General features: G+C 42.3%; 1 long non-coding RNA gene across 1 annotated transcript; it reads left to right on the forward strand.

Annotated features, from left to right (window-relative positions):
• The first annotated feature begins 6,543 nt into the window (after nt 1-6,543).
• LOC147009871 (uncharacterized) lies at nt 6,544-9,116 on the forward strand. Its single transcript, XR_015052925.1, has 2 exons — nt 6,544-6,616; nt 8,848-9,116. It is a non-coding gene; the product is annotated as an uncharacterized LOC147009871 (long non-coding RNA).
• The last annotated feature ends 7,390 nt before the right edge of the window (nt 9,117-16,506 follow it).

Below are 16,506 nucleotides of genomic sequence, written 5' to 3' on the forward strand. Positions count from 1 at the left end.
TTTCGCTTTTTCAATTCGTTGAACCCTGAAATATTTTATATTCACCCCCCTGATGTGGATTTTTTTAACCCACCTTGTTGTGATCGTTGTCCTCCTGAAGGATTCTAACTGGCCAATTGTGGAATCCTATTTGACTTCAGACAGAGTTTAACGCTTGTCCGATTTGATTATAAAATCCTACAAAAAAAACCCTATCGACACTGGTAAAACTGATGTCCACACAAGTCCTTCCTTGTGAAACAATTTATTTCCTCATTATACACCATACACTTCTCACCCTTGTACAATGAACTTAAAAATCCCCATTTGTTTGCAATATTATTTGGTTCTATTTCATTTATTCTTACTTTAGTTAACAGTTAGACCAACCCGATTCAATTCACCTCTACATTACATCAGAGAGTTTTATTCTAACTTGGTACTTGGTCAGTTCCAAGGAGTACGAGCCACTGAGAAACTATACTTCCTCACGTGCTCGTACTGAGAACAATGTGCCTTTCAAAACATTTATACTTCCATGAGAGAGAGGTTGGGGGATATTCACCCAGACTGTAGACGTGTCCTTTAGACAAAAAGCCACTTCGTACATTTTCTAAGCAAAGGTTCATTTATCAGCTCGATCACTCTGCTCCAGAACAACACATTTCTTATCATTTAGGGCAAAAGTCTTTTGGCCAGAAATGACAGCCAATTCAATTTGCAGCATAAAAGTTACATTTCTGAAACTCCATTTGTTACAATTTAAAATACATTAATATAAATTTTTCCCCCACACTCCCCCGTTTTTTTTTTTAAGGAAAATTTGAATAATTTTTCTTACACATGATTACCATGTCCCATTCCTGAAGGAGAAAAGATTTCCATTATTCAAGTTCAATCAACAATGGCAGCGTGTGCTCATATCAGAAAATGAGTGAGTTTCCATTTAATTTATGGCCTGTTCATCAGCATGTGTCACACATTGGAAACATGCTACCCGAAGTCAGAAGATAAATAGGTCAGGGTGTGGATAGAGCGGCACCCAACGGGAAACACAATCGAAGCACTCCTTGAGCTGAGGAGAAGGTAGATGTGGGCAAGTACAAGTTTGGGCCAGACACTGGGTTGAAGGAGGGCAGTGTGGAATTGCAGGCCTGTCGTACATTGAAGCAACCACAGCAAGTTCACGATGTATTTGCAGAGCGGCAATCGAGAGTGTGGCTGAGAACATTCCTCCACGCAGGCACCACACAACGTCGACGTTCAGACTTTGCTCAACCTTCTCCTCAGTGGGTTTTTTCTTTCTTTTCCCACATTGCTCCATCTTTTCTCCTCAGGAAGGGGAGGCATAATCGTGTGTTGAATGCTCAATCACCCAAATCTGGGTCCTCCCATCGTCCAATCTTTGTGTGGAAGTTCTTTTAGATGAAATCGTACATTGCTTCAAAGACTGCTTTCAACACTCCGAAACAAACAAGGCATCAATTAAACACCAATCAATAAACGTCATGGGCACATGTAGTTCTACAAGACTAACAAAGATTGTTATGGAAGCATTTAACTTGCATTATATGTCATATCAATATTTTAATCCCTTTCCTTGTTATTTCCCAAAACAACATGCTAAAATATACAGAAATCCCAGTTGTACGTACACTCAAAACATCCATCTCATTTGCTATTTCCATCGACATTTTAAATCTCTGACATTTCTCCATCTGTCCACTTCTCTCTTACCAAAACAGCAAACATGCTGCCATTTTTCCAACTCACATACACAAACCATCTATCACTTCCTCCGACCTTCTCAATTACGAATCCATTTTCTTTGATCAAAACAAATAAATCATTTTAAACAGTTGTTCAAAAATTGTCAAATCACTTGTCAAATCTGTTATCAGGCGAATATCATTTATATTGCAGCTCAAACACTCTGTCCTCACATGCAGCTTCACCCTCCACAATCTTTATCCCAGTCTTGGAAAAGCATCTTAAACTTCAGACTAATAAACATCCAAACTCTCTTAAACAACTTTTTGGTCAAAACAAAATATTTCCTTTTAAAATCCATAAATGAAAAATTAAATCTTCAGCATCTATCAAATTAAATCATGAATTTACCTTGACTGAATCGATCAAAGGGTTACACTAGGTTGTTTGCCATTGCCTTCCCAGCACAAGTTCAGGTAACCTCAACATTCGCAGACGAATAAAACAATATTTCAACGTCCATCCGAGGGAATCATCTATTATCTGTGAATCGCCTCACGTGCTAAACATCATCAAATCATTAAAATCATTCCAAATCACGTTTCTACATTTAAATCACATACAGTATATCCACATTCACAATTGTTATTTCACAATTTATTCAAAATCCCGATGGTTGTAAAATAAAACTTCAACACTTTTTCCTAAATGGACTTCACTTTAAACAGATTCAGTCGAGAGGGTGCGCCACAAACACCAAGGAACAAGGAACAGGAAGTTCTCTCCACATCCAGTGGGAAGAAAAAGGAAAAAACTCTGACAGGCAAAACCCACAGTTTGCATTACTCTGTCATGGCTTCAACACATACACGAAACAGCATTTCATCTCGTAGACTCGCGTGTGATCACGTGACAAATACCAATCACATTTCTATCTCATCCTCTTGAATCTGCATATGAATCGAATTTCACATCTAAAGCAAAGGCTCGAACAAAGACTCAGTGTAATGATAGGCCACCCCCCACAGATCGAGTGGAGGGGGTATCACACAGTATAGTTTGTGACCTTCGCGTGGAAATACAACGCAAAGAATGGAAAACATGCCATTTCAAACAGACCCACAGCTCAACTCAGCACGAGTTAAAATATCATCAAAATCCCAACAGAACACGTTTCATTGCAGTGAATATTGGAATCGCACAAGTTTCATTTTTTTTTTTTTTTACTCTCAGGAACACATGCATCTCAATGCAAATCACCAACCATGCTCCCAGCCGGTTAATCGTCTCCTGCACTCTACAAAACGTTTCGTGCAAATCATTGCATTTACAAATCCATAAAACCTCCACACAATATAATATAACAAACTCACTGCCAACAAACTTCCAGTGAGTTCAATGAACAAAAAGTAACTCTTATAACTCTTACAAACAGGTAACTTATAATGTTTATCTATTTTAACCCTATCTCGGCGTCTCAGCCGTGTCCTCGGCCTCTCTCTCACAGCCCGTCCGTATCAATGCAAACATGTGGTATGTCGCTTCATCATTCCCATTTAATTACGCATCTGGCTCCTCAACGAGCCTCTTCTTGTCATCTGACTCCTCTTCTTCTCCAGCACTTTTCTAAAACAACTACAGTACTTATTGTTTACTTTAAAATGGACTCCCTCCACCGGATCCTCTTCTTTCTCTCAATAAAATTATCTGACAATGAACTTTTCTTTGTTCGAAATGCGTTACCTGCTGAGAGCGCTCTCCCTTACCTTCGCTCAAGCACTTGTCGTTCCTCCAGGCACTGCCTCCAGCAGATTAAGCACCTCCGGTCACGAGCACCGCACCAACGTCGGTTCAAATCCCAGTCACGGCACCAACTGATGTAGATTTTTTTAACCGACCTTGTTGTGATCGTTGTCCTCCTGAAGGATTCTAACTGGCCGATTGTGGAATCCTATTTGACTTCAGACAGAGTTTAACGCTTGTCCGATTTGATTATAAAATCCTACAAAAAAAAAAAACCCTATCGACACTGATAAAACTGATGTCCACACAAGTCCTTCCTTGTGAAACAATTTATTTCCTAATTATACACCATACACTTCTCACCCTTGTACAATGAACTTAAAAATCCCCATTTGTTTGCAATATTATTTGGTTCTATTTCATTTATTCTTACTTTAGTTAACAGTTAGACCAACCCGATTCAATTCACTTCTACATTACATCAGAGAGTTTTATTCTAACTTGGTACTTGGTCAGTTCCAAGGAGTACAAGCCACTGAGAAACTATACTTCCTCACGTGCTCGTACTGAGAACAATGTGCCTTTCAAAACATTTATACTTCCATGAGAGAGAGGTTGGGGGATATTCACCCAGACTGTAGACGTGTCCTTTAGACAAAAAGCCACTTCGTACATTTTCTAAGCAAAGGTTCATTTATCAGCTCGGTCACTCTGCTCCAGAACAACACATTTCTTATCATTTCGGGCAAAAGTCTTTTGGCCAGAAATGACAGCCAATTCAATTTGCAGCATAAAAGTTACATTTCTGAAACTCCATTTGTTACAATTTAAAATACATTAATATAAATTTTTTCCCCCACACTCCCCCTCCCGAGTCCAGAAAACTCACCAGATGACATAAAATGATTACTCGGATTTCATAAATTCCTGGGGTAGGGGAGGGGACATGCCCTCGAACCAGCAAGCCCCTCATGTTTATCATAACAGCATAAGTCGTGGTGATGGTAACTTTGTTACAAGTTGGGCACCCCTCACCCTCCACCACTTTTGATGATGTTGCTTCACCCCTGAGGAGGCAGTTTCATTGGAAAGGAGTGCAGTCCTGGACAGGCCTCCACTCCAGCATGGGTTACTCCAACTGGTAATTACCCCAGTACATACTGACACTGGCACTCATTTCACCGACATCGGAAGGATGACAGGCTGTCAACCACACCTGGTGTTAATTCAACAGTAAACAGGGGCAAAGAACTATGACACGAAGGTCTCAAACCAACCACCTGAAGCAGGAAGCCAACACCAGGCTACATGAAATAGACGAAACACTTCCGATACGAGAATTGATACTTACAATTCTGGAACTGGATACGAGAGTTATTTATTTTTTAAAGTCATTCTTCACCATTGACAGATCGGGCCAAAAACGACAAAGTCCTGAATATCATAATATTTCCATAATGTATTGGGCCTGATATGTTCTCGTGCATCAGGCATTTCGTGGTGGAGGTAAGCGCTCCACCGAGTGCCCTTCTTGTTGTTTCGGCATTTTTGTACAAAATATTTCAGAGTAATGAGAATCAACAACTCCATGTCTTTACATTCTTCTCTCCTCATTGTATGTCATCTTATTTTCCTTTACTCTGCCCAAAGCCCGCCCTTCCTCCCCTCTCCTACCCCTGCCCGCCCGAGAAGGATTGACAGACTGAGAGCTCTTTCATCACCTTGTGGGTGGTGGTGCATGGCCGCTCAAAGTTGTTGGAGTGATCCATCTGGTTGATTCCGATGACGACCTCAACGAAGGTGTATTGAACGCAACAAAGGAAGCAGTGGGAATTATTGCGGGTCAAAGGGAGTGTTTCCAGAATGATGGCAATTTGCAAAATAGAAAAGGGGGCAGCAAGGTTTGCAGTGGGAAATGAAGAAGGAATTCAGACACCATTTGCTTGAAAGTAACTTTAAAATCCCTCATAACAACGAACCAGCAGAACTCGATGTATCAAGCAAGATAATCTCGGATGAGAAAACTAATCTCATGAGAACGAACGATTCCCCAAAGTTACCGACTCTTTCCAATCAAGTGAACATGGTGGATCAAAATCAGGTGAACAGGTGTTGAGATGATCTCCGAGTGATGTGGAGCAGAGCGAATCGTCCTTTTTGTCAGAAGCTAAATTGATGATAAGACCCGATTTGTATTTTTTCAATTTGTTCGTTTCTAAGATTTCCTCTTGACGCATTTGTAATTGGTGTGAATGAATAAAGCCATTGCTCCTCACTCATAAAATATTATTTGAACTTCGGTAAAATGCTGCAGTTGAGAGGATTCCATTGTAAACATGATTATCCATGTATTCTGTTCCATTTTCTTTCCATTTGTGTATGTGACAGACAGACGGACAGACGGACAGACAGACAGACAGACAGACGGACAGACGGACAGACAGACAGACAAACGGACCCAAATGCAACATCCTCTCCTTTGGTGAGGGTAATAATCTCTGGATCACCTCCATCACAAAACCCACTCTAATGTGCTGCAGGACCATGAAGTTCCTGATATTGACTACGATGCTCCTTTCTTTGGCCTTCGTTGTGTCGTCAACCATGATGGAGGAACCAGAACCATGAGAGGATCATGATGGACCAGATCAGCGAGGACGACCTGACGTGTCTTCTTCTTCAACACTTTACAAACGTGAAAATCCTTCGAAGTAAATATAAATGTGACATTCCTGATAATCTCATTTTCACGCATTCGAGATTTCACTTTTTCTTTCAGTAATTTTTGTACAAACTATTTCACAGTAAATGAGAATCAATATCTCCATGAATATCTTCACATTCCTCTCCTCATTACACGTCATCTTCATTTCCTTTCTTCACCAAACGCCCACCCTCCCCCCTCTTTACCCAAACCATATCTTCACACCCACCACCCACCCCTCCCCCTCTTTACCCAAACCATACCTTCACCCCCACCGCCCACCCCTCACCCCTCCCCCTCTCTTTACCCACACCATCTCTCCACCCCCCCCAACCCCCATCAACTTCTTTTCCACAAATCAATGTCTTGCATCTTCATATTTCCACCCCATCGGTGTTTCTCCACAGGAGGCTCTATTGGGGGCGCCATTGGAGGGGCACCGGTCGATAGGAAGGTCGATAGATGATGGGTCACCAAGAGGTAAGTGCAGTTCCGGTTTAATGTTCACAAATGTCGAGTGATGAATGTTTTCATAGATTCCTCACAATGTGTATTTAATTTCACCAACTCTACAAAAATATTTCTTGATAATCTTTGACAAGGTTTTGAATGATGTAACACTGTGACGTCCACAAGATAATTAACCTGAATGTATAGAATAATTAATTGAAGGAAAACATCGTTGAAACAACCATCAACACTCTCGTTCAAGATACATCACACGTGGTGATGAACAACATGTCGATTCGTTGTCGGGAATGTAACAATTACAATGGGGTTCATTTGTCAGATGTAACGTTTAAGTAACTTTATTATATCACAACATAATCTCGAATCTGTGTGATTTCCAACCATGTGCTCGATCCAGTATTTGTTTTGTTCATTAATTATTTGCAGCACGAAATATTGTGTCAGATCTATAAACCGCCGACCCCTCCCCCCTCCCCCACCCCTCTACCCCCTACCCCACCTTGTACTCTCAATCCATGAACCACTCGTTGATGGGAGACAGCCGTCAGACAGGTAGTTTAGTATCTCACTCAACATTGATGTTTGTTATTCTGGGTTCTATTCCCGATTCTGTGAAATTAAAACCATCATTGTGACACCGTGAGAACAGGTGATGATTCCTCCCAGAGGAACATCACATTTCATGGGGAATGTCAAGTTTACTGTTACAGTTACAGGAGCTGTGTCTTTCCTTTATATTTCACCTCCGCCATCGAAGATCGGAGGTTACTGTTTTCACCCCTTTCTGTTTGTTTGTTTGTTACTTTCGAAATCTAAAGATTTTGTAAATATATTGATGCCTTCCGTTTCTGTTTGTTTGTTTGTTTGTTTGTTTGTTTGTTTGTTTGTCGGCACGATAACTCGAGAACGGAAGAAGCTACCAATGCCAAATTACACCAAGTGATTCAGGAGGGTGATGGCTCGTGCTGGTTAGATTTTGGTCAAAATCGGTCAAAGGTCAAGGTCACAGTGAGGTCAAACATAATTCCGTGAATTCACGTGGAGAAATGGAGTATTTTTGCTTCACTCGACGTTACGAGTTCATTTTAACTTCGATTTTAATTTTGTCTTCGGTTTTTGCGATCACTGAGGACGCTTAAAACTCGGTTGTCGAAATTCTGGTAAAAATCGGATGTTTTGGAGACGTTTTTAGATTGTATAAAAAATATTTCACTCGACGCGTCACGGGTCGTCCCATGATGCAGTGCGCTCGAGCAGACGAGTCGTTGAGTTACGTTAAGGTATTATTGCGTGGAGAAATGGAGATTTTTGCTTTGGTCGACGTTACGATTTTTGATGGTTTGGTACAGAATCATCGTAGAAACTTCTGGTTTGCGTCGCTACCTTCTATCGAGACAGCTTTTATTAGACAAGGTCAGAGGTCAAGTTGACGATTTCGTAAGTACCAGTCTCTGACTGCTTGTTTGCTTGTTTGTTTGTTTGTGAACAGTATTACCGAAAAACTCCTCGACGGATTTCGACGAAACTTGGTGGGGGGATAAGGTATGGTCCATTGATCATGGCATTAGATTTTGGACTTGGTCCAAAATCCAATATGGCCGCTATGGTGGCCATTTTGAAAAAGTATTTGAATTTTTTTTTTGCATCTCTTCATGTTTTAAGTGATTTCCAACCCCCCGCCCCCAAAAAAAAATTTGTGAGAGAAAAAAAATTTTGCAACTTTTTTTCAACAAAATTTCGATTTTTTTCTCCATGTTAAAAGTGATTTCCAACAAAAAACATGCCAAAATTATAATTGCGGCTGATTTTGGAACTTCAGGTGGATATACCCACGTAAAATCAATTTCTGTCTCAAGGAATCGAGTTATAACGAATGAATTGAGTATGTAAAAGTTAAAAGTAAAAGGGAAAGTTGCAACCTATAACTCTGTGAGCACTTTTGACGTCAAATTGAATGAATAGGATATCAGGTTCACTTGAGTGACCCAGCAGTGTTGGCGGCGGAGGTTTTGCACTCTACTGAGTGCTCCCCTCTCGTTCGGGTTGTTTTGTTCAAGATACCATGGTAAAAGATGAAGTAATAAGAGTTTGGGTTGTGGTCTGTGACATCCACATTGTGTCTAAAATGTTAATATTTGTTGATCCAGTCGAAGGGAGGATCTGCTTGGTATAAATTATTGACATGATGAACCAATCTCATGAATAATCCGTGTAATTACATCTTTCCTTCTCACCCCAAGTGGTCCATCAGGTTGAATAAGAGTTCCAAGACCAGGACCGGACCCACCTCCTCACATCTTCTCATCTCATTCTTCCAACAAGACACCTGTTTCACCATTTCCTTTGCTTGATGTTCCTGCCATGTATTGATTGTTAACAATGATTATAAACATGAACAGTTTCTCTACAAATATGAACCCTTCATTACATCAATGAATGTAAAATCTCTATTTCATGTTTATCCATCGATCATGTACCTGTAGCTTACAATAAACTCTTCAGCTCGTCACCTTTGTGTTTTCATTACATGGTCGGGTACCACGCCTTCCCCTCGAGTATAATTACCTTTGATTCGGCCATTTTAGAAGCACAATGTTTCAGTGTCACCAATCCGTGTCAGCAGACATCGTCCAAGTGACACCAAGTACTTGAACCTCCAAAACACAAGATGGTCCATGGAAGAAATCCTCGGTGATTATTATCTTGTTTTAGGAGGGAAGGAAAATCGCGGGTTCACATTTGCTTTACTTTCCCATTTCTTCATTTTATTGTTCATCCCCTTTTTTCCAATGGGAATTCTTCCATGAGATCATACTCTCTCGAAGCAGATTGATCCCATCACGACTGCAGTTCCCATACACATCCTCTCGCCACTGGGGTGGTAAATCCTGTGGTGAGGGAGTTGTGACATCGAGTCACGACGTGCGGCTTCGTGTTGAGTTGACCTGTGGTTCACCACGTGGTGCTCCATCCCGTGACGTGGTGCTCCATCCCGTGACTTGGTGCTCCATCCCGTGACGTGGTGCTCCATCCCGTGACGTGGTGCTCCATCCCGTGACGTGGTGCTCCATCCCGTGACGTGGTGCTCCATCGCGTGACTTGGTGCTCCATCCCGTGACGTGGTGCTCCATTGCGTGACTTGGTGCTCCATCGCGTGATGTGGTGCTGCCTTAGGTTTTGCAGAATCATGCGACGAAGCATTGCCTAGCATCACGTGATACAGCATAACAACACACGTGTAATGTTTCAGGCAGGTAAAGCAGTTTGAGTGCTCCATCAATCTTTTTTTGTGTTCCACACACAGAATCCTCAGAGCTTCTTCGTGCTGCAGCTTCGTTGCCGCCTCCTGATGATCGCGCTCCCGTTGATCTGATACATGAATCCATGACATCTCCCCCCTCACATTAAGTGTGAAAATGCATTTAAGATGAACACAAGACTCATGAAGACACTAGTATATAATACAAACATCATGAATATTGGCCACAAATCAATGCGGATTTGACTCTTTGGAACTCTGGATGACCGTTGGGGCACAAAACCGACAGAAGGCCCGCTGGTGATGCTGCAACAACGATATTGGGATCAGCCTCAGGAAGTGGTGCAGTATCATCTGCAAAAAATACCTCACTCATCACAGGTTCAGGAAATGGCGAGACATAATTTGTGAAGATGACAGGATCACAAGACCGATAGCAGACATGATCAAGGTGCCTCCAGACGACTCGACTGCCGTCGAGGTTGATCTTGTGGGACAACGGTCCCTCGTTTTTGTGACCCCTCCCTGGTAGCCAAGCCTTTCCACGACCAAAGTTTTTCACAAACACCGGGTCCCTGATGTTTATAGAGCGCTGTCCAGCATGTTTCTCATGATGAAGTCTCTCTTTCCACTAATTTTGAAACACGACTGATGCCATGTCTGCGCTTGGAGAATCCAGTTATTTACACAAACTTCGTTTCATCAGCAGCTCATCTGGTGTCACCCCCGTTGTGGTGTGGGAATTGATGCGGAAAGCGAAAAGCAAACGTGACAGTCTGTTCTGAAGGCTTCCACCGTGTATCTTATTGAGACCAGACTTGATGAAACTCACGGAGCGTTCGGAGAGTCCACTCGAAGCCTGATGGTGTGGACTCACAAACTTATGAATTATGCAGTTGAGGCAGGTGAATTCAGAGCTTGAGAAACAGGTTCCATTGTCAGTGACTCTCATCCGTGGCAAACCATCAGTGGTAAAGCACTGGCACAACCTCTTTGTGGTAACGTGTGAGGTTTATGTCTGTGTTCCATCGGCATCGACACATTTAGCGTGAGCATCTGTAACAATAAGAATCATAGGCCTTCGACGGGTCCAGCGTCCATCTGCCATGGTTCAGTGGGCCATTCCTAGGGGTGGTGTGGTGCCTTTGCAGGGGCATTTTGACTGCCTTGGCATGGATAAAAACGTTTCACACACTGATCGATATCAGAGTCAAGATGAGGCCACCATACAGAGTTCCATGCCAGCGTTTTGCTTATAACCATGCCTGGATGACAATCATGAGGCTGATTCAAAATCTGTGTGCGCAAGTTTGGGGAAATGACATCTCGGCATCCCAACAGCAAGCAGCTATTCTCGACAATAAATTAACATTCACATGACCCCCCCCCCCTCCAGTTGCGATGAACCGAGGAACGAGTTTCTATGACGGAGGATGACCCCATTACCCAACTGGATTGCTTACCGAGAAGGCAGTAAAATATTCTCACCATAAGTTTGAAAGTAACTTTAAAATCCCTCATTACAACAAACCAGCAGAACTCGATGTATCAAACAAGATAATCTCGGATGAGAAAGCTAATCTCATGAGAACGAACGATTCCCCAAACTTACCGACACTTTCCAATCAAGAGAACAGGATGGATCAAAATCAGGTGAACAGGTGTTGAGATGATCTGCTAGTGATGTGGAGCAGAGCGAATCGTCCTTTTATCAGAAGCTAAATTGATGATAAGACCAGATTTGTGTTTTTCTCAATTTGTTCGTGTCGAAGATTTCCTCTTAAAGCATTTGTAATTGTTGTGAATGAATAAAGCCATTGTTCCTCACTCATAAAATATTATTTGAACTTCGGTAAAATGCTGCATTTGACAGGATTCCATTGTAAACATGATTATTCATGTATTCTGTTCCATTTGCTTTCTGTGAAAACAAACATCAGGCTTCAGTTGATGTTGATTTGTGATCTTGTTTTGTCATTTTTTGATTAAAACGATGTGATAACCAGGAAATGTTGCATAAGTTCCAGAAAGACTTAAGTTTTTCAATTAGTGCATGATGAAATAAAACTTTTGATATTTCATAATTGAGTTCGCAAATTTAATGAATATCGTGCATGTCTTTTTGTGTCCTGTCATCCTGCCGAGGATGTCAAGACGAATGGCAGCATGCTGGTACACTGTGTCGGAGTGGCGACCTGTCCATAATTGTGCCCAATATAGTGTAGTAGATCTTATAAAATCGTGCAAAATATGATGCAAGCATCAAATTTGGCATTTGTGTTCTGCACAGCTTTCTGAACAAATCTGCCCAATTGGCCATTTGAAAATCCAAATTTTGAAAAGTTTGAAGAAAAAAAACAAACTTCAAATAAATTTGAAGTCACAGCTGGCTGAAATTCTTGAAGCGCAAGTGAACATCCCAGACAGATAACCAAGGGGAGATGCAGTCATCATTGATGGCTCAGCGCTTATCAATGCCCTACCTCCACACACTTCAAAGATATTTGATGACGATGATAAAGAAGACATCGTACCAAAGGTGGAATTCTATGGTTCCAGGTACGAGAGGGTGGACGTAGTCTTTGATGTGTACAAGAAGTCAAGTCTGAAGTCCGAGGGAAGGTGGAAAAGGGGGCAAGGAATCAGAAGAAGAGTGACAGGAACCAGTAAGACCCCAAGTAACTGGAGAAGCTTTGTTCGAGATGACAGCAACAAGACTGAGCTGTTTCACTTCCTTGCAGAAAAGATGCGTGAAGCACAGACGACAAGCACAGTCATTGTCACAAAAGGAGAACATGCCATTAGCAACACAAGGAAGTCACTGGATGCTGTGTCTCCATGTTGTCATGAAGAAGCTGACACTCAAATATTTGTAAACACCAGGGATGCAACGACGGATGGTAGCAAGTCCATTATCATTAAGGCTAATGACACGGATGTACTAGTCATAGCAATATCTGTACTGCCATCTTTACAGGAACTAGGTCTTGAGAACATGTGGATTGCCTTTGGCCAAGGAGCCAAGGCGCGATGGATTCCAGTCCATGAGGTAGTTTCTGCAATCGAGCCTGAGAAAGCTGGAGGGATCCCATACTTCCATGCGTTCACTGGATGTGACGTCCTGTCTGCCTTCCACGGTAAGGGAAGAAAACTGCATAGCAGACTTGGAACGTCTTTGATGATGTTTCTGAAACATTCACCAACCTCAGCCAGCATCCAACATTGATTCGTGATCTTGACTTTTTTGAAGTTTTTTTTTTTCTTCTTCAAATTTTTCAAAATTTGGATTTTCAAATGGCCAATCAGGAAGATTTGATTAGAATCCCCTGGAGAACAAATGTACCAAATTTGATGCTTGTCTCATGATTTGCACGATTCCTCTCAAAAATTGCTGTTATCTGCCCCACTAATAGCCAGGAGACGAGTGAAGCAGCAACAACGCTCTGCACAGAGTATGGTCCATATCTCCTTCTCCTCCTTTTTGTGGAGATGTATTGTTAAAGCTGCTGAGGTTCTGTGACCAGTGCCTGTTCATGTAATGTTGTTCTTTATCAATGCTCGGAACGTGCCGAAGTGATGATTTACTCCCTTGATCTGTGGAACTTTCTGAACTTCTAAACCCCGGGGAACCTCGAAGGGTTTGTTGTTCTCTTTTCTGATTGGCTGTGCTTTGTCCTGCCGACCTTGTTGAGACTGTCTCACTCCTTTTCCTGTTGCAGAAAACAGTTATTTTGATTTCAAATGATGGGAATAGTTACTCTCTCCCGACGAAAGGATAATTCTCTTTTATCCTGCTTGTTCAATCATTTCCCACCACTTGTCCCCATTTGATATGCAATACTTGGGTAAAGGGTTTTGACTTGAGAGAGAGTTTCATTGAAGGATTTTTTTTCTCTCTCCTGTTTGTGCGTGCCTTCGTAATTAAACATTCGCATTTGTATGATGAACCTGAGTGGAAATTGAGTTCATTTCTTCCACAGTTAGGCCGAGGTCACATTTGCCACGGCGGCCGTGGGGTCTCCAAAATCTGCCGCCATTAGCAATTCTACGGCGGCCGCAGTATTTCCACAGTCACACAATGTAGCAGTCACATATGTTTTTATTTTTCGGGGAGCCACACGGCATATTTAGAAATCGTGGAGACCGAAAACGTGGGGTTACCGTACGGTCTTTGATTTGATGTCGCACAGTGACCTGAGGGCGTTCCTGCGGTGGCCATAGAATTTTCAAGGCAGACGCAAGGTGCCCACATGGTGACCGCAGGGGGACCACAGGGGGGCCCTCAGGCGAACGTGCGGCCAGACTGACGGTAACGACTGGGTATCTATACCAGTTCTTTTTTTACTGAAATAAAAATATAACAGTATATATAACTGAATATACTATAACTATAATATACCATAGTGCCCCCAGAATCCGAACGCCCCATTGTTTGAACAAATTGGAATCAGAACAATTTTTTCGAGAAAATTTTGCCATAAAAACCCAATGCATTTTAAAAACCGAACACAAAGTCGCGTTCATTTTTGTTCACGTGTCACCCCACCTATTCGACCCGCATCTTCGCGCTTTGTTCATTCAGTTCGTCGGTGGAAGTCCTCGTGAAAGCATCTCTCGTGTGTCGATCGATACTTTAGGCCTCAGTCACATTTGCTCTACGGCGAGGATACGGCGGCCGTACGCCCTCTGAATTGACAGACATGTGCGGCGGCTGCAGAGAAACTGAGGTGGCCTCAGGGTGGCCCTATGCCGTATTGCTATATTTTACAGGTCGTAAGGTCGCCGTGGAATTATAACGCGGAGTTTTAACTTTTTTCATTTCTATGGTCGCCGAAGAAAATCGACAAGCCGGAACAAAAGAACTGGTTAAAAAAATAAAAAATTAACCCATTCGTTACCGTCCGTCTGGCCGCACGTTCGGCTTAGGGTCCCTCTGTGGTCCCCCTGCGGTCGCCTTGCGGGCACCTTGCGTTTGCCTTGAAAATTCTATGGCCACCGCAGGGACGCCCTCAGCTCACCGTGCGACATCAAATCAAACACCGTACGGCACCCCCACGTTTTCGGTCTCCACAATTTATAAATACGCCGTACAGCTCCCGAAAAATAAAAACATATGTGACTGCTGCATTGTGTGACTGTGGAAATACTGCGGCCGCTTTATAATTGCTAGTGCCCGTACATTTTGAAGACCCTACGGCCGCCGAGCCAAATGTGACTTAGGCCTTACCTCGTGTTTTCACCTTCATTTGTGATGTTTGTTTTTTAATCATCTTGTGTTTTAATTAATAACCAAAAAATCAATCCGATCACGTGGTGTGACGGACTTTTGAGCAAGGATTGAATTTCACAGCAAAACCGGTTCAGGCCCCCCTAACAAACGGACGCCAACGTTGTCAGACTGAATGAAAACCCGTCATTCTTGTTACAAAAACAGCTAAAATTGATGAAAAAGTGGCCGAAATTGAAACCAACACAGTAATTACGCTCGCAATAGCAAATATAACCGAAACCAACAAGTTTATTCGACACGCAAGAACGGTCGTGACAGACAAAAGAACGGTCAATCCCAAAATAGAACGCTGGGGAATGGAAGCAACATCGGTTATTTCAGTCGCGAAACGGCGGAGACCGAAGCGAAAGAGATTCCTTCCGATTACCAGAACGTGGGAAACATGGCGGCTTGAAAATTTCTTGAAGTTTTGGTAAGTTAACTTTAACGTCGTCTGCCTTGGATATATCATGTCTGTTAATGAAACCCCGTTTGTGGTGCGGGATATTATACAAGCAACGATAAGTGCGCCCTCTTGACTTAATGTGTGGCTGACATTTCGTGAAATTTGTGCTCCCGTGCTGCAGCGAGTAGTGACGATTGATCGTTTATATTTGCAAGAGGTAAAATTTGATAGCAATAATAAATTGCGAATTCCAAGAAAATAACAAAGTTAATATGAATTAAAACTGTAAAAAGATCCCATACACGATCCCCATTGTTGAACTGGGCATACACAACTCGCGATCCTTCACTCGGGGGCTCGAAATACAGGCAAACCAAACATTATCATCACAACAAAATTCGGTTTAATAAATTGTTACAACAACATCAGGTACTACCCACTATATATTATCTATATTACATTTATGTTCGAGGCACAAGCACTAAAAATTAACATACCGTAACAGGTCGTTCTACTGCATCCGCCATCTTGTTCGCACAATAGTAACCGGAATGAACCGCTTTTGTTTCGCTCTCAGACGTTTCGCGACGGAAATAACCAATCTTGCTTCCGTTCCCCACCAATCTATTTTGGGATTGTCCGTTCTTGTTTCCGTCAAGACCGTTCTTGCGTATAGAATAAACATGTTGGTTTCCATTATATTTGCTATTGCGACCGTAATTACGATGTTGGTTTCAATTTCGGCCGCTTTTTCATAAATTTTAGCTGTTTTTGAAACAAGAATGATGGGTTTTCATTCTGTCTGACACCGTTGGCGTCCGTTTGTAAGGGGACCTGCGGTTGTAATTTGGAATATCCATGATTACCTCAGCCCGATGCGTTTGATGAAAGCGATTGTGGTTCTGCGGGCATCATGTTTGATGAGCTGCCCTGGGGGCAGCGCTCTCGCAGAGTGCGCGAGTGAT

Source organism: Eptatretus burgeri, chromosome 17, assembly GCF_056783735.1.
Source record: "Eptatretus burgeri isolate ZD-2024b chromosome 17, Ebu_testis_v1, whole genome shotgun sequence".
In the NCBI taxonomy this organism is placed as follows: domain Eukaryota; kingdom Metazoa; phylum Chordata; class Myxini; order Myxiniformes; family Myxinidae; genus Eptatretus; species Eptatretus burgeri.